This window comes from Branchiostoma lanceolatum, chromosome 12 (assembly GCF_035083965.1).
Source record: "Branchiostoma lanceolatum isolate klBraLanc5 chromosome 12, klBraLanc5.hap2, whole genome shotgun sequence".
Classification (NCBI taxonomy): Eukaryota; Metazoa; Chordata; class Leptocardii; order Amphioxiformes; family Branchiostomatidae; genus Branchiostoma; species Branchiostoma lanceolatum.
In genome coordinates, this window is record NC_089733.1 from 11,495,878 (window position 1) to 11,515,315 (window position 19,438).

General features: G+C 40.1%; 1 protein-coding gene across 1 annotated transcript in view; it reads right to left on the reverse strand.

Moving 5' to 3' along the window:
* The window catches only part of LOC136446018 (semaphorin-5A-like), a 61,152-nt gene extending 44,433 nt beyond the window's left edge, over positions 1-16,719 (reverse strand). Inside the window, exons 1-2 of the mRNA XM_066444285.1 lie at positions 16,603-16,719; positions 9,639-9,785 (exon numbers count right to left, since the gene is read on the reverse strand). The gene's annotated coding sequence lies outside the window, so the exon portion shown is untranslated. The remainder of the gene's footprint in view (positions 1-9,638; positions 9,786-16,602) is intronic.
* Positions 16,720-19,438: the final 2,719 nt, after the last annotated feature.

Below are 19,438 nucleotides of genomic sequence, written 5' to 3' on the forward strand. Positions count from 1 at the left end.
AAATGTTATTGCAAGGCTCAGAGGCTCAGGCATGGCTGCTGGGCTGGGCACCAAGAGTCAGGGTTGGGCCAAGGCCAGGAAGAACAAAAACATTCACCACTGGTTTCTTGGACAGTCTTTTTTGTTACTGGGTGAGGCAACACAGATCTATTTCCCTGCTTCTTGGACATCTTTCATAAAGATCTTGGAACATGGAAACAGAGCTGAGAGGAAAAATCAAGTTGACCAGAAGTCAGGATTGGGCCAAGGCCAGAGACAACAAAAACAGTGACCACTGGTTTCTTGGACAGTGTTTTTTGCTATATGGTGAGGCCACACAGATCTATTTCCTCGTTTCTTGGACATCTTATGGTAAAAATTAAAGCAAGTGGGGAATATGGAAACAGCTCAGATGAAAAAGCTGACTAGAAGTCAGGGCTGGGCCAAGGCCAGAAACCCAACAAAAACATTCATCATTTTTTTTTTCCTAGGGAGTTTAAGCTCACATCAATTCATTAATGTAAATAATGATAAAAATTATGAAAGAGGATAACATGGTAACAGAAAACTTGTATCTAACTAGTATATTACGTACTATGTTCTTTCCATCCCTGAAATTTTTGTGCCAAAATACAGCCCCAAGAACCAGGGAAATAATTTGGTATGGCCTTGTCGATCTTTCCTCACATTTATGGTATCAGAGGCCACCTCCTCTTCCAAGTCATATCACCTCCCCAGACTTTCCTTGGCATCATGCCACTTCTTCCTCTAGTTTCTCACACCTAGAATTTTGACAGCAGTTTCTGTCATTCCAAGAATCCTCCAAGATTAATTCAGTGTACATAATTCAAGGCCAAATCATTTAGAAGGGATGAGTGATTGTAAGTTTCAGCCTACCATTTTCTATCAGTATCAGCCCCATATCAAAGTTCCTTGCATTTTCACTGGCATGATTTTAAAAACTGTATCACTGCTATCACTTACAGTCGGATAGTGACTTCTGGCAAGGCATCAGAGAATGTTTGTGACCTTGGACTTATAATTACTGAAAGTCCTGAAATATTTGCAGTCATTCTATTTTCAAAGTTTTGTTGTGAGCTCTTGCTAGGAACTCATCACACCATGAACATTTGCCTTGCATTGCGTTACAATAGTTGTTTCAACTGCAACTGTTTCAGCCTCCTTTTAGCTTGGGTGCCATCCGATTACTACCAGGGCTCCTACACTCGCTACCCTGAAAAAAAATCATTTTTTAGGGTAGCGAGTGTAGGAGCCCCGGTAGTCAGATGGCAATGGCAGGCTAACCTCCTTTACCCTCCTACCACAAATTTAAAAAATCAATTTCAAAACAGCAACTCTTGGCAAGGCACCAGAGCGTCCGTTGGTGACCTTTGACATACCAAAGTTGTTCCTCTCCTCCCAAGAATCCATTTTGGTCACCTGACCTGACCCACATCGCAGCGCTTCACCCAGTTTAACTCGAAACGTTTCACTTAACTATCTACAAACATTCTGTGCATTTCTCTCAACATGCCATGGAAGATGGCTCTTACATTAGATCCAGCTGATCCAATACAGGAGTCTTACAGTATGGTATAAATTTGCCACCTTGTCCCATCCACTGCAAGCATGTTTATTTCTAACAAATTCCTCAACATGGATTGAAATCGAGTGTAGAGAGCATCATTCTATATTTGCCACAGCATTCAGATACATTCAAATCTCTACTACAATGTACTAGGGATAACCTCTGCTTTGTCTTCTAGACATATCATTTTCTTGAACAACTTGAACTTGAAGTCCCTTGTGTGGTCACTATGGACAGGATTGTGACATCATCAAGTTTAATGTCGCAGAGTAGAGGTTCAACTTGTTTTGAAACAAAGATTCTCAAAGAGACTTACTAGAAGATTAATTTTCCACCTCAGTCCAGCTGTAAAATTCTAATTTCAGGGTCTAATTGAGTCTTATCTTCACAAACAGGGAAAAATGTCCAGGAAATGGATTCTTGTTAAAAGATGTAAATAAGGTGGGTAAAAGTACTGCTTTTTTTCTGCAACTTACCTATAGGGCAAACTAGTTTGTTTTCTTTGCTCTCAGATATCTTTGAGTAAAATTCATCCGCTGCTACAGAAAAAAAAGGGCGGGAGGAAAACTTGAAACTGTATCAAGGTACAAAATATACTAGATTCTGTTTTCATATTGATCGTGGTCCAGAAGGGAATTTCTCGGAGTGAGAAACTTGAAAGCAGTTTCCCCATCTGAAATAAGAGTTCAACAACACAGGTAAAGAAAGAAATCGAACCTAAAGCTGCAAACGTTGAACTTACTCGCCTTCTCTTGAGGCCAAGAAGTCTGTCTACTTTGTCACCAAGGTCTAAATCACCAGTAAACGTACTGTAAATGCAGAAATGTTTGCGGTGGTTTTATGTTCGCGGTTTTCACGGTGACCGTTTCACCGCGAACTTAAAACCACAGCAAACATTTTTGTCCAATACTGTAGCAGTATGTGACTATAGCGCTGCGGCGAACTTAAAAACACCGCAAACACGCCAGTTTCCCCTAAGCGCGAAATAGAAATCACGTGAACTCAAATGCATTTACAGTATTCTCAAAGCAGATCTACTGGTGGCAATGACAGTATCTGAAGGGCAAAAGCAGTCTTATTGGCCAATGGTAAATCTGCTAGGAGATTGCAGTAAAAAGAAATTAACCTTTAGCACTCTGCAGTAGCAGTTTGGCACCCAATCCTTATTGGTTGACAGAGTTGGGCAGCAGGGAGAAGGTTAAAGAGCCATAATCCAAGAAACCTTACAGGAAAGACAATCATTTCAACTACCTTAATTGTAGCTGCTCCCCACTGTGAAGGGTAATCACACAATACACTTGAGGACAAGAATAGGCTTAAGTAGGTGTGAACAGACTGCCCTTTGCACGCCTCATTAGCTGGTGATACCTAATGTAAACAGGGGTCAGTCCTCTGGCCATGCCTGTTCTCAGTGGAGACCTGCCATGGTTACCAACTTCCACAACTGTCACACCAGTTTAAACCTCCTTGGTTACGGAATAACTGAATTTATGCGAGGTATCTACAGCTTAGCCTAGGGACCTAACCTACCAACTTCTACAACTGTCATACCAGTTTAGACCTCCTTGGTTGCAGTATAACTGAATTTACATGAGGTATTTAGACTACAGTTCAGGGACCTAACCTACCAACTTCTACAACTGTCACACCAGCTTATCTCTTTGCAATTTGTTACAGAATAACTGAATTATGTGAGGTAATGTTACAGGATAAAAACTATTTACAACTGCAAGCAGCACACATTGATTAATACAAAACTGAGCCAAAGAGAACCCAACAACTATCACACAATCTTTGTTGGTTATACTTATAGAATAACTGAAATCATCTGAGGTACGTGGTGTTTCTAGAACCATGAGGAATGAAAAAAACATAACAATAACAGATTTATTTGTACCACAGGATAACAACTGTAAATTATAGCTATTATATTTGCAGCACATATTGATGAAAAAAAAAAAAAACTAACCGAAAAGAAACCTTTCAAAATCTGCTAGTCTGACATATACATGTACCTTATACTTTGTGCCCGACACATACTCAAAATAAAGTAATTTGTCCTCTGAGTTTAACCTCTATCCAAACACCAAAGTGTCTACAAAAAAATCTCCCTTCATCAATAATGTTTCAAAACTGTATACTAATAAGTCTAGAACTGGCTAGTACACTGTACTCAAGTTTTTCCAACAATCGCAACTCATTCAACATATTGATATTTTTTAGTCAGAATGCATAATTAAGAACTCACTTGTCACACTGACCTGTAAACAATCTGTCTCTAGGAAAGGAGAAAATGGTCCTGATTACCACCAACTGTAGCACCCAGGGTTCCACACACACAAACTGTTGGACGCTTCCTGCTACCTGCTGTCAGAACAACATCCTACCAGCCCTGACGCTCATCATGGGGGTCTGCATGGGGGGTTCCCATCACACTTCATATTATATCTAGAAAGCCTGGCTACATGTTAGCAAGGAGGTTATATAGACGAGATTCAGAAAGGATGTTTACAGTAAATTCAGGTTGTGTACCTCCATACCAGTTACGTAGAAAAAAGAGTTTCCTTACAAAATACAGGAAATTGGAACGGTTTGCAGAAAAAGGCACGCAGACCCTCAATGATTCCTGAGTCCCTGTGCTTTGGGTAGCAGGCTGGGACCAGGCTGGCCTTGGATGGGCGCCAAGAAAGGACCCAACACCCCAGGGGTCCTCAGGAGCAGGGAGCTGATGTCTTTAATTTGCTGGGGGAGCCCTGTCTGTCACAAGTGTGGAATGATGGCATGTGGGCTTCCTACAGATGGTCCTGATGGGGTAGGGGCACCCTTGAAACTGCCAATGCTACTCTCTGTCTGGGAATATTATACCTTTAGGCCATATCAATTTAATCGTTCTTGGATCAGGACCACACCAATTTAACTTGTTGTTTCTTGGATTTAAAAAGGAATGCTGAAATAGAAAATCGATATGAAAACAGAAGGGAATTTCTGGAACTTGGTATAAAAATTTTAGGGAACGAATACAGTCAGATGCAAATTTTTCTCCTAGATTCATATTGTCCTCTTGCTAAGGGCCTGTTCACACTTGTGCATACACTGTATTCAAGTCCCTATAAGTTGTGTATTGATATTTTTTGTCTTAAGTAAAGTTTGCGGGAAAGAGGTTGTTTTTAACATCGTGTAGCCTGAATATCGAACTGAAAAAAAACTTTTTGGGGGGGCCGGCCGTGAACTTTATCTAAGACAAAAAGACAAACTCATACAGACATGATGTCTGGGAAACAATTAGATAAATTGGTCTGGCCTTATAAAGATGCTGCTGGACTGGGATATCAATGTAAATATAAAACAGGTTTCTAACATCTGTCCTCACTATCTACTGTTAGCCCCGCACCTGAAGTAACTTGGCATACTTTATCTGTGTTGACTGAAGCAGTGAAATAGACACAGTAAAGGTCCCATCAGCAAACCAACCAGGATAAGGCTGCTGACTACCTAGTCAGTTCCAGACACTTTTGACAGCCACTTGTATTGATATCTGTATTAGCTTAGCCATCAAGTCACAACAACACTAAATTTAGAATACCTTTATCTCTGAATCAGCTCTCTAATCTTAAATTGATTGAAAAACTCTCCAGAAAATTGATAAGAAAGATGATGAAGTTGAAATTGTCTTCTAGCCGGCATGAGGAAAAGAAAGGAACTTTTGAAAGTCCAATTGGTGTAAGTCCAGTTTTAAACTAGTTTGGATGGTACTTTGGTCATCACAGGGCAGTCTCCAGCTTTACATTATTTTCCATCCCACTCAAAAAAGTGGTTAGCAAGCGAATTTTTTTGAGCCAGCGGTCACTACGGAGGCTGGTACTCAGGCTATTGTTTGGGAGCACATTTTGCTTATTTATGTTGTTAAACCTGTCATTTTAAGCTTACGAAAATGAATTTTCCTCAATTTCATGTCATAAAGTTATGATTTTTTGGATGGCCAGGTTGGAATTTTTTCCATCCCAACAAGCAAATTTCTATCCTGGGACAGTGGGAAGGATCCTCGAGACAGCCCTGGGTCATCATCATTGTAACAGTAACACCCATCCTCAAAGGCATACCTCACTGGTTACATCATCCTCACACCTGCCTCCCATGTTAGCCCCAAGGTCAGAGTTCATGACCTCTCTCCATTTTAGTCACCTCTCAGGGCCCCTTAACTGCCCAAGGTCAGTGAAGGTCAAGCACAGGCAAACTGTTAGGGCTCTTTAAGAAAACTGTTCGGACCTACAAATAGGTGTTAAGGGAGTGATAGACCAGGAAATAGGCCAAGGAGAAGCCAAAATCTTTATTTTTCACTTGAAAGTTGGGTAAGTCAATTTTTGTGTTGGCAATTTGCAGTTTAACTTTGATTCAAAATTTCTATGCATTGGGACAAAACAATCAGGTCAATTTTTTATGAAACATCGGGTAGTCAGTTGCCGAAATTGTTTCTTATGTTATCACTGAGTGATTCAGTTGAAAGTTCTGGTGTGTCCAATTTTGTGGGTTGGAAAACAATTTCAAATTTCTATAAATTGATATTCTGCGCCCATGGTAAGAAGAAAAGTTTTACTGTTTTCCAAACGACATACTGAAATTGTGCAGTACTGGAGTTGTGTTAGATTGACTTTTTTAGACAAGATATTTCTCATTTCTATACATTTTCAATAACTACAATGAAGTCTAATGTGAAGTGATTCCACATTGTTGTAGTACCTTATAATTGTAAATTGTTGGGTATTTTCTTTTAAAGTTTACAATTATCAGAAATCTTAAGACCATTATACACGAACACAGGTGCTCCAACTGAGGTTAAGATCTTGAAGTAAGACTATATGCCATATCTTCTTTAGAAACTTGCCGAGTCATCAACGTTAAGTCTGGAGTTTCACTTTCTAAACCCAGAGATAACCAACATGTGGCTACTCTTACAAAGGTCACACCAATCTATTTTCTTGGTTCTGTGACATTTCTCTTCAAAAATTCAGCAAAAGGTCAAGATTGAAATAGAGGACAGGGCATCATGCTTCAAAACCTCACATTGGAACTGTTATCATTCATGACCATCAAAAGTTTTGTGGCCCAAAAATTCAGCATGGGGTCAAGATGAAAACTGACAGTTGGAAGGGAAACTTGAATTTGACCATATTCACTCCCTATAACTTGTGTACCAAGGTAAAGACTTTCCCCTCAGACTACGTTTTCACATTGATCTTGCACTTGAGCATTATATCTTTAAATCCACAAACCAACAAATCAAGGTAGTGTGGCCTAAAAAGCTATCAAACCGTTTCAGAGAAAACTTTTTTAATGCCTTGACTCAGAGGGATTTTAGGAATATTGTGCCTGTAATACCTACATTAGCCAAATGAAAACAAATGAACACAACTCGTTTCAGGTTTCATGAGTGTCAGTCCTATGGATTTTGAGTTCTTAAGTTAGAAGGGGGAGGCTTACAATGTGGTGTTTGGAACATCCCATCTGTACAAGTGACCACCTCTGCATAAGGACCATCTGGCCATTATGACTACTTTTTGGTGGTCCCTTAGATAATTTTTATCATTAACAAAAGCAGTAAGAATCCTATTTGGAGTGATCACCTGTCCACATAGACTTGATTTTATCAGTCCCCCGAGTGGCCTTCTTGGGCAGTTTTGGCAGTAATTTCTAATTTCCATAATTTACATTTTTATCAAAATGGAACTAGTTTCCTTCTTTGGCAGTTAACATTTGGAATCAATGTTGTCAACATTTGAAAATGTTAAAGAAACATAAGTTTAAACTATTTGAAAGATTTTCCTGTTCAAGGAAACTGTTTAAGACATCTCTCAGCACAAAGTTGCAACATGAATGACCTGCGAGGAAGATGTTTTACTTAAATTTCTGTCTTCCATCTTATATTCCATGTTTTTAAGGAAATGTTTGAGACATCTATTAATTAGGCAACTTGTGGGTTCTCAGAATAAGACGATGATACTAAACTGGATCTGCACCCGACATGCACGCTACTGGAAGGGATATGAGTTAAAGAAATTTCCTCGGTAAAAGAAACCTGTAAATACTGTACATAGCGTAACAGTTTGTCTTCTCTGTCACGTCCAGTAGAAGATTAGCTCTTCAGACGAACTAAACTGCTTTGAGATCACTTTCACTTTCACAGGACAGGAAAAAAATCTAGGGCATTCACGAGATGTCGCACAAATGTGATGCAAAAACATAAAATATAGGTCATGCTGGACACTTCAAACAAAACATCCACACTCAAATCACCATTCAAGGAGACTAATAACCCCCTTTCATAGCCTCTACCATACCTAACATTCTTCCTTCCTTGCTGCAGCCTGGGTAGGATAAGGGTTCTGCCCAGTCAATTAGCCGTGCTGTCGTTCTCATTAACTCTAGACTTAAGACAGCCCTAACCTAAAGCTCCTAGACTGAGCAACAGAAACCTTTCAGATAACTTGATCTTCACCGAGCCTGTCAATCAATTTAACCCTAACAATATCACCGACAAAGAGCCATAGGCTGTAAATGACGTATAGCAGAAAGTAGATATAACACAAAATCCAAGTTAAATCTTGTTTCAGGGGTGTGTCTGGGACGCGTCCCTCCGAAACGGAATGGAAACTTGCTTGTTGGGATGGACTTAACTTTCATCCTGTCCATCCAAAAAATCTGAACTTCATGGAATTGAAAAAAACTGTAATTTCATACAGGACAGATTTAACTATGAAAATAACCAACATGGGCTTCTAAACAATGATTGGGGTGGAAAAGAAACTCAAAACTGGGAAAAAAGGGAAATATGCAACCTGAATTCCTCAAAAAGCAAAGTACATTGATTTGTTTTGACCATCACTTAGTGAGATTTAAAGTCCTTTTTCTAGACTTAGCCCAGACATCTTACATCTTACCAAGAATACCTCAAGGAATCTCAAGAATGAGTCCTGGAAAAGGCCAAACGAGGTTATACAAATGCTGCGGAATCTAATAATGTTGACCCTGACTTCATCAACAGACAACAGATAAAACCTTCCTAAAAAGTGAACAATCCATTTAGAACTATCAATAATATCAGACCACATTATATCTTTGGTTCTCAAACTCAAAGTCAAACATATTTACTGTACGTATTTTGGTAAAAATTAAGTAAGATGGCACAATGAAAACAGAGGGCTGGAATGATATACCTTTGATCTAACAACATTCACTCCCTTAACTTGAGGGCTTCAAAGCATAAAACTGGACCTTAAACTCTATAGCTATAAAAACCAACAAATAAAAGTGGTAAGGCTTTTCGTCAGTAGAAGGGAAAAGGCAGTGCAGAAATAAGAATGGCTTTTCCTGGAGTTTACAGGAAATGTCATTATCAACAAATCCAATCATTTTCTGGGCTAGTTAGGCATGAAGCTCCGCCTTAATTGGAATTATAGATGACTGTTTCCATGGCAATCAAAGGCCTTAGGACAGACAAATTCATCTTCTTCGATTGACTGTAACAGACACATTTTCCGGTTGATCTAAATGCCTTTGAACAATTTCAAAAGGCCAACTAATGATAAAGAATGTCTTCCTGGTAGCATGGTAGGCACAACTTAATTTCAATATTTAGTCTGTTTAATTTTCTGTGACTTCCTTTAACTTTGTGACAAGAAACTTGTCCAGAGTGCAAAGACTTGTCCAAGCATTGATACAATAAGCTGAGAAACAGTCTATCCCTTCACAATGCCAAGGGCTCCATGGTCATACAAAAAAAAAAGACCTTATAAATAGTTTCTACTGCTTTCTCTGCTTAGCATGCAACACTTACTAGAACTAAGTAGAAGGGCTATAGTCTAGAAACAGAGACGGTACTGTCTGATACACCAAAAGATATGGGAAGGACTACGAAACTTAACTTATTTTATGGATCTTTTTTCAGCAGAGCCAAGCCTGTCCACAACCAAATCTTCACTCACCAACTCAGAAGCATCATTTTAAGACAAGCCAGTAGGAAATATCTTCCTTTCTATCCTAACATCTACTGGGAGATTACCAAATCTTCACTCACCAACTCAGAAGTTTCCTGTGTGAAACTGCAGCTTTCTGGGGAAGCAGATGCTGACAACTTGGGTCTCAGGCCTGTAGGGCTGTAGCCACCTTGTCTGAAGCCCAGATGTGGAGAACCCAGAAGACGCACACACTGAGGAACAGGAGCCTGAAGGGAAACAGCAAGACCCTGTGAAAATCAACACTACGATATCTGAAACAGGAGGAAAAGTACAACAAGTGATGATTCATTCATTTTCTCTCTATTCGCATCTGCTGGGCACTGCTTAGGCCACACCAATTCATTTCCTTGGATCTCGGACATTCTAAGGTGAAAATGTTGTAAGCTAAAATCATAAAAGCAGAGGGCAGGGAGGAAAACTTGAATATGGTCAGATTCAAGTTTCTCTTCCAGCCCTGTGTTTTTATCTTCATCTCTAACTGAATTTTTACTAAAAATGTCTCTGAGAACAAGGAAAATAATTTAATGTGGCCTTAATCCAAGAAAAAGCAAGAAACAAAGAATAATAATAAAAGCAAGTCGTTACCACCCATACCAATGTGGCCATGTACATGTGAGCAACTAGCTGTCATGCATACAAATTTGGGGATGGAAAGACATCCAAGAAAAGACATTAAATACATAGTTTCACCCTGTACCATGTAGTCTTTTATAGAGTAGAATCGTTCTATAACTAAAAGTTGCTATACATACATTGTATCACACACAATTGTTGAGCAATAAAGTTAACGTTATATACAAGAATGCATATGTTAGTCCATGCACCACAGGATACTGGTCCTCTAGTTCAAGTTCAAAAAACTGATGGCACGAAGCCAGAACTTGAGCCAACTCCAAGGTTAAACCTCACCACCTTACAAGTTCTGATCTCAGTTCTGATAGACTCAACGGTCTCAACCTCACCACAGTATTGGTTCAGGCTGGGTAAAGCCTTCCCTCAGGGTCTGGAGACAGGCCAAAAATCACTACTGAGATATTCCATTGCCTCTGCATGGACAGATGGAAGCCTCTCAAGATTGCAAGTCTTATGAGATTACTGGTTCTGTTTACTAATTTCTTTCCCTCGTTTCTTTCTCATTGCCCTATTGTTTTAGACACATACCATTGCAGTCTACATTGCTGATTGCAAATTTTAGAAGTTCATGGGCTCTGTACGTCTCTTTTCACCAACTTTTCTTTCCCTCACTCTTTCAGTCTCTTTCAGTCTCTTTTTCTCTATCGTTTTGAGATGGACAGATCAAAAGTGGTCTAGCTCCCTATCCTCTAGGATAATGACTTTCAACAATCTTATCCAAAAGTGTATGCATATTAAAATACTACAAACTCATTCCAGCAGCTGATGACTTTTGATAACTTTGAATATAGTGATACTAAAGCTAGAGTATAACACCAAACAACAGTTATAACTTGTACAGGCCATACAATACAGATTATGCTACTAGTAGATGGACTTGAAGCTATATACAGTCCCCTTCACAATTTTCCTTCCTAGACATTTCTAATTTCCCTGGGAGACAGAACGCAGTGCCCAGGATTTACATGTCAACACAGATTGGGAGGAAGCTGAAACATTATCAGGACCTGAGGAAGGAGGTGGGGGATTAGGGCTGTATAACTTCGGCAGGACTCAGGCTTCTAAAAATGTACAGATGGCAATGTCAGGAAGTTTTACACCACAAGCACACGTCTTCGAAATTATAGAAGCATGGGCAGTAGATGTTTGAAACGGCTGTTTCAAAATCTTATCCAATTGCTTAACTGTCATTTGGTGTTATAGAAGCATGCTTTCAGCCAGCCTGATATCTCCAGTATTCATCCATAAAAATCTCCAGACAACTGGATGCCCCTTCAACTTATATTAATTATAGTTATAAAAATTGATTTCTGGGTCCTTATTGCACCAATTAATTTCCTAATGCTTCTCGTACATTCTTAAGTAAAGGTTTAGCAAGAGGTTAAGACCAAAACAGGGGGCAAACAGAAAAATTGTCTCTGATTATATTCACTACATGAAGTTGAATGCACCAAGGTACAGACTTTCCCTCTGACTCTGTTTTGTGTTATCGAACAGCAGTTATACCAGCTAGCACAGCTAGCAGTTATGTATCTAGGCTAGCAGATAACTTCTATACTTGAAATCTGCCTATATAACACAGTCCCCTCTACAGTTTCCCTTCTAACTAAGACATTCCTAGATTGATAACCTGGAGAAACACACCGTGATCCTCCCCTGTACTTGGCCTTGTCGTTGACCCAGCACGGTGCTCAAACACAGACAGTGTGTCTCGCTGCAGACCACAACTACATGTCAGGGGAAGGCTTCTGTTTGAGTCCGGGGTGACAGACTACCAACAGACGCTGGAAGGACAGTGTCAAACCTCGGACTGCACGCAAAGTCACGACAACAGGTTTAGTCTCTGACTTCAAGTTCAAACCAACAAGTTCAACATTGTGAAGGGTTCTTGCTTTAACAAATGCCAGTGATGACGTTTTGGCAAACGGAAATTTTGGCAAACTCATTGTCAAACTTACCACTGCACGCAAAGTCACGACAACAGGTTTAGTCTCTGACTTCAAGTTCAAACCAACAAGTTCAACATCGTGAAGGGTTGTTCCTTTAACAAATGCCAGTGATGACGTTTTGGCAAACGGAAATTTTGGCAAACTCATTGTCAAACTTATCACTGCACGCAAAGTCTTGACAAGGGGTTTAGTCTCTGGCTCTAAGTTCAAACCAACAAGTTCAACATCATGAAGGGTTCTTCCTTTTATTACTAGTCACAGAATTTTTAAACTCATTCTCAAACCTCGAACTGCATGCAAAGGCACGGCAAGAAATTTATTCTTTGACTTTAAGTCCAAGTTCAGACTAACAAGTTCAACATCATGAAGGGTTCTCCTCCCCGTGACAGGGGCCAGTCACAGAATTTGAAAACTCATTCTCAAACCTCGGACTGCACGCCAAGGCACGACAAGAGGTTTAGCCTCTGACTGTAAGTTCAAACCAACAAGCTCAACATTGTGAAAGGTTCTGCCTTTTAGATTGAGCTAGACAAGACATTTTGGCCATCTGATAGACACAAGGGCTAGTCATGGAATTTGTAAACTTATTCTCAAACCTCCGACTGCACGCAAAGTCACGACAAGAGCTGTAGCCTCTGACTTCAAGTTCAGACGAACAAGTTCAACATGAAGGGTTCTTCCTTTTAGATCGAGCTAGACAAGACATTTTGGCAATCTGATAGACACAAGGGCTCTTCCTTTAACAAGGTTTAAGCATAAAAAATGTCTGAGAACTAATGAATTATATTGGTGTTGCCCTGTAGAGATCAGAATCAAATTCAAAGGTTTTCAGCAAAGACGAAATCACAGTAATTTGATAAAGCATGTCATAAGGTCTTGAAGATTGTGTTTCATGGCAATGTTGTATTCTGCAGTAATTACACAAGTTGGAATGATACTGAATTTACATATAGACAATTATGGGGCTCTGCATGGGGGGATACAAACATTGTATTACGCTAATTTCCGGAGGACTGCCAACATATAACGCTAAATTCAGAGAAAGGCAATTGTATACAAGATTTGGCCACCTCGCTATGAATTGCAGGGACAAAACAGCTTTCCCTTTAAATTCTGGGAAATTAAAATAGCTTGCCACAGCACCTTATGGAAAAGGGGCGTGCAGGCCCCCAATTATGGACGACCGCGAAACCACAGTAGTGTCAGCACCCGCACTAATGAATATGGCCATAATGAAGCATGGTTACAAATATCCCCATTTGGTATCTACAAACAACAGTGGGTACAGCTTGGGTCATCAGGAGACCCTACTCTGAGCAGCGATCATCAGTTTTAAATGTATGAGGACATAGTTAAAGAAACCTACTAGTTGAGCAAATTAATTCTATTATGTTTTACATTATACCATGATAAGGTTACATTTAGGAACTTGCATATTTTTTCTGCTATTTCTTGCATCTTTAATTTGTTGTTAATGCCAAGCCATCGCCCCCCCCCCCCTCAGCACATTGAAAGATGCCAGTAGAGGATATGTTTTCCCCTAGTATCAAATTCTTGATTTGCTTACAGGAATCTTAGCTACGGTCACTACTTAACTGCTAAAATTCCATCATCGCAAATATTTGATTACTTACATTTGAGACAGTGATGTTTGTTCCCACCGTTAAAATGAAATGCCATCAACTACTCCCTTTCCCCCTAACGCTATAATTACCACCCGCAGTATCAAAATTTAATGGATTTACAGTATTATTAGTGACTTCAAAAGAAGACGGTGACTCCGGACTCCCTAGGTTACAAACTCCTATATACAGGCCTCCTCTGGTATATCATTCAGTCTATTTGGCCAATTTCTACTATTTTTCCAGCGACCTATGGAGTCTGGCAGGGACTATTATCTTTCAACTACACTAACTGTAATTGTCCCACATACAAAAGACTCAATCAGGCAAGCTGTCCACCCCCCTCTAGAGAAAAGGGCTGTCCCACAAGTGATGCCTGCCACCAGACAAATGCATCAAGAGTCTTCCCAAACAATAAACGGGGCTGTCAAAGGCTGGTGCCAAGGTATATTAGGGAGGTATTTTAAACGCTGGGCCGTTTGTTTGGGGACAAGTTTGGCATGCTTGAGGGAATGATGCTGTGCAGATGGCTGTTGTACACAGTATGGTGGCACAGGACTGGCAATTACAGCATTGCCATCAGTCTTTCTATGTCCTTGGGATGGGACATTAAAGCCTCTGGCCTGTGTACTGTAAATGCATTTAAAGGTTTGTATGTTTGAACTCTTCTGAAGAGGTCACCGCGAACTCAAAATCAAAAAGAAAATTTGCTGTTCTGTCTTCTGTCCGCCTACACTCTTGTATTAAGGGCTAAAATTGTAACGTTACGTCATCATCATCAGTCAACGTGCTAACACACCGTCGGGGTTATGCCGACTCCTTCCCTTTCGTTGGCTTGGCTGATACAAGACGGGGATGCGCCAGATCTCCCGTCCGTGTAGTAGTACATATACGTACTATAACATTACATTGTACAGTATTATGATGTGTTGGAGGTGACTGTGCTGTCCGTATGTAGCACCCTTGCCGAGTCACTAGTAGCCTAGATAATTTCCGACTGGCTGTCATAAGGGCACCTGTGTTACCATTACTTCAGCACTCAGCAGTATGTCACTATACTCAAAACCACCGTGAACTTTCATTTTTCTCCTTACCATGACAAAGAAGCACTGCATTTTACACTATGTGAGAGCCTCAGAACCCAACACACTTTTTAATAAGAATAGGGGTGACCCAGTGTGCTGGGCTCAAAAAGAAAGACTGATGCTGTCACATATTAATTTATGTCTCAAGATGGCAATGGCAGAGGGAGGATTATTTTGGAGAAAGTTTTCTTGTATTTCATAAACCTGCTTGTTTGGACTGAAAGAGGCAAGTCCAAGATACATGTCTAAAGAATAGCACCAATAGATAAGAAATAATAAAGATCACTGTGAAAGAAATAACAGACTTTAAGAGTCTTTTCACAGTTCACTTTCCCAGCTAGTTTAGATATAGCCAACAATTGTATTTAGTACCAGTAGCCTATTGTTACAACAAAGTCAGACACATTACTGATGCATGTATGTTTTTCTCTATGTTTTTACCATGTATTTGCAATTAGCCCACGGGCATGAACTTGCAATAAACTTCTTATTATTTATGCAAATGAACTGTTATGACTTATGTTAACATGACAAAATATTACATGTCAGAAAAACGGACAAAAGATAAAAATTACTTGCGAAAGAAAGCAAATTGCCAGTAAACAAGACCTTGTTGTGGTCATTTTGTTTTGTTAATTATACGCTTTTGGTCACAACCAAGCACACTGTTATTCATCAACAAAAACCCCTTTTGTGCCTGGTCCCTCTAGTGCAGTTTACCAACTGTGGCGAGCGTGAAATCACTTAAAGAAACAAAAGCATATAGGTCATGCCCTACTGTCCTACACATTGGGGTGTGTACATAACTGTCTAAGACACAGCTTTTAAAATCATTAGAGAAGGACATATGGCTACAAGTTGTCACCTTTTGGAAAGGACATGGCGAAAAGACAACACGAAAGCAGATACTTAGGTGGTATTACCTTACAATCTTTCACAATTGCAACAGTTTCTTACCTTTTTTAACCTTTACCGTTCAGCAAGCTGCTTAGTCTTTAGAGATCTTAAAGAAATCCATAGCTTTCCTTTCTAAGTGTCAGTATTAAGAGAATCACTAGTAATTCCAGTGACAAAAGACAAGACAGTACCGGTCCTTTAGCAACTCAATCCGCCTGTAACACCGAGCGGCACCCAACTGTGCAATCCCCAGAAAGGACACAACACGATTTCCCGAACCCCAAAATTGTCTCTTTCTATTATTGTCCCACTAAACAACAAATGATTTGCCTTTCCATAAGGGTAAGGAAGCATTATCTGTGATATTTCAGTAAAATCGAGAAGAAATAAGCGTAAAACGCAGTAGAAAGTGTCCCTAACTATCAGGGTGGAACCGTTAGATGTTTTTCTTTCAGACGTTCCACTACAGTAGTCGTCTTCACAAGTTGCGAAGATTCCCTCTTCTGTTACTTCTTTTATTAAAAGTCTGATCAAGACGCAACAATCTAGACTGTCAAACGGTATCCAAGTCGAGATTTAGAACTCTTTTGTCGGGTTGAATCCCCGGCACTTTAAATCTTTAATTGAAAACAGTCTGCCGGTAACTTTTATTTTGACAGTTCTGCTAGCCGCCTGCCCCGTGAGGAAAGTGATACCAACTCTTGATGGAGGCGGAGACATAACCCGTCCCTCAGTAGAGGAAAACTCAAACTCCCCACGCAAAAACCTACTCGCTTGCGATAAAACCCGTAAACACTGGTAGTACAAAATGAAAGAGAGGAACAAGTTTATACTTACCGACACGTGGATAGCACACTCCTACACAAAAGAGCGGATATTTTGGTGGCGTTGAGCCCGCACTGTAGTCTACCGACTGTTTCCTCTTCGCTCTGTTGATGTTTTAATGATTGACATGCAGGGCCTCAGTGCACGGGGTAGTCCTTGGCACCACCTCAAAATTGTGCCTGACGTACTTTTCCCTTTAAAGCATCTCTCTCCTGTCTAATTCTATCCGAAGAATGGTGATTTCTGTCAAGAAAAAGCGATGATACACTTCATACGAACGGAAAGTACGTCATTTCATCGGTGACCTTTTCACATATCAGAAGCGACTCAATGTCAAATAGTTTTTGGCAACTGCTGAGGGGCATGGCGTACTTTTCCCTCTCTCCTTTCTGATTTTATCCTAAAAATGATCATTTCTGTCAGGAAAAAGTGATGATACACTTCATACGATCGGGAGGTACGTCGTTTAATCCGTGACCTTTTCACTGTCCGAAGCGACTCAATGTCAAATAGTTTTTGGCAACAGCTGTGGGGCCTGGCGTACGTTTCCATTAAAAGCATTTCTCTCCTTCTTATCTTATCTTATCCTAATTCTCTCTTCTTTCTTATTTTTTCCTACGAATGGTCATTTCTGTCAGGCAAAAGTGATGATACACTTCATACGATCGAAAAGTACGTCGTTTCATCCGTGACCTTTTCACATGTCCGAAGCGACTCAATTTCAGATAGTTTTTGGCAACTGCTGTGCACGTGGGGCCTGACATACTTATCATTTTAAAGCATCTCTCTCCTGTCTGATTCTATCCCCAGAATGATAATTTCTGTCAGGAAAAAGTGATGATACACTTCATACGATCGAAAGTACGTCATTTCATCAGTGACCTTTTAACGTGTCCGAAGCGACTCAATGTCAAATAGCCATTTTGGCGACATTTTCAGTTTTCTATGCTGATCTAGCTTTTGAGCATCCGATCATATTTACTGGGACATAAACTATGTTGTCTCCATTGGGCTACTTTGGTTGCTAAAAGAAATGCTGGAGATTGGTAAAATGGGGTTAATGATTTGCCATAAAAGTGGTCGCAAATTTATAATTCTATGGCTGGCTAACTCATTTGGCAAATTATTGACCTAACTTGTTTAATTTCTAATTTTTTTTAGCAACCAAATGCCCTCAAAGAGACATCGGAGCCCAATGTGCAATACCAGTTCTTTCCGCAACGAGGCGATGTTGCAAAGCGACCAACATCGGACCTTTTCTGTGGTTGATTGAGAGCGTAATCTGCCGTTCCATCAGGACCTGTACACCGCGATGGAAAGAAGATCGACCCCGCGGCCGAAGTGAGAGGAAGCGAACGCTAGTGTCATGTAACATTACTAAATGTCACTCCTACATTGGTATGGGAAAATGTATAGGAAATGTATTAGGGGGCATTGTTTTTGTCTTCTCTGTTTGCCCCTCTTTCCCTCCGAAATGCTTATATTGTTGTAGTTAATATGAACAAAACCTATAGTCTTCCTAGTTGCCCCAGGTTATTGAAATATCTTAAGCCGTAAGCTGATTAAAGTGATATGTTGAGATTTTGATCCATGGGTATTAGCAATACATTCAAACTGTGGCGTCGCGGTGACGCAGTGCCATGGTGTTTGGCCTAGAACTCGGAGGTCCTGGGTTCGAATCCGGGGTCCTCTGATTTGCCCCGTTGACGTTGTGCCCTTGGGAAAGGGACTTTACACGACATTCCTCACTTTCACTTTCACTCAGGTGAAAATGAGTACCTAGCTTCGGTTGGGAACGTCCCTCGGATAGGACGTAAAATAAAGGTCCCGTGTTAGAGGACACGAGCACGTTAAAGAACCCACTACACTTATCGAAAAGAGCAGAGGTCCTTCCCGGTGTGAGTAGATCAAATAAATCTGTCCGGATATGCTGTTCAGTACAAACCTGGTGTGTTACGCCATGAGGCGGTTTACCGGGTATATATGCAATACAAACAAACGAAAGTTCCATATACCAGTAAAGTGGGAGCACGGGGGTCTATCACTGAATGCCTGATTTCATTTTTTTTAATCTATAATTTTCCGCAAAATTCTAAGAACCAAGAAATTCAATTGTTGTGGTCTTGATACTACACATTTGTCCATGCACCATATCACCCGTGATTACAACGTACTTAAAGAGCACGGCAAATTAAGTGGTACAAGCGAACAAAAGCGCGCTCTAATAGCCCTATGATATGTCATCGCCGTCATTATATGTTGTATACCTTCATCAAATATTTAACGCCATCTGGTGCTGTACTAGCCGAGGGGCCAAGCTACTGTGATTATATCCCTTTGTTGTCCGCGGGAAAAACGATACAGTAAATGTTATCCATTTCACGGAAAGGTCACACATATGTTGTATCAACTTTCGAATTCGAAGCTTTCAAAAGATTTCAAAGACATGTTTGCACGGCATATGTCACTTTTCTGTACGCTCTATTTACTGTTACTCTTTGCACGGCATATGTCATTTTTCCGTTCACTCTATTTACTGTTATCATTTGATGAAAAATGGCCAGAAATGAATTAAAGGAAAATTGATGTACTTTGCTAAGCGCTTGCATGAAAACAGTTTGTATTGGCCTTTATTCCACTAGATGGCGATCGTGCTGCGATCTCGCTGCGACCTAAATTTGACTTGAGTAACTTCATACTTGGAATATCATGCAAAATGTAAATGTATGACTAAAAAGACAAGAAAACATACAAAGTGTGAAAATATTAGTTTTTTGTTTGTTTGTTTTTTTACATACCAAAATCGTTGAGCACTCTTTCGAATCGCTTGGTCGCAGCTCGGTCCCAG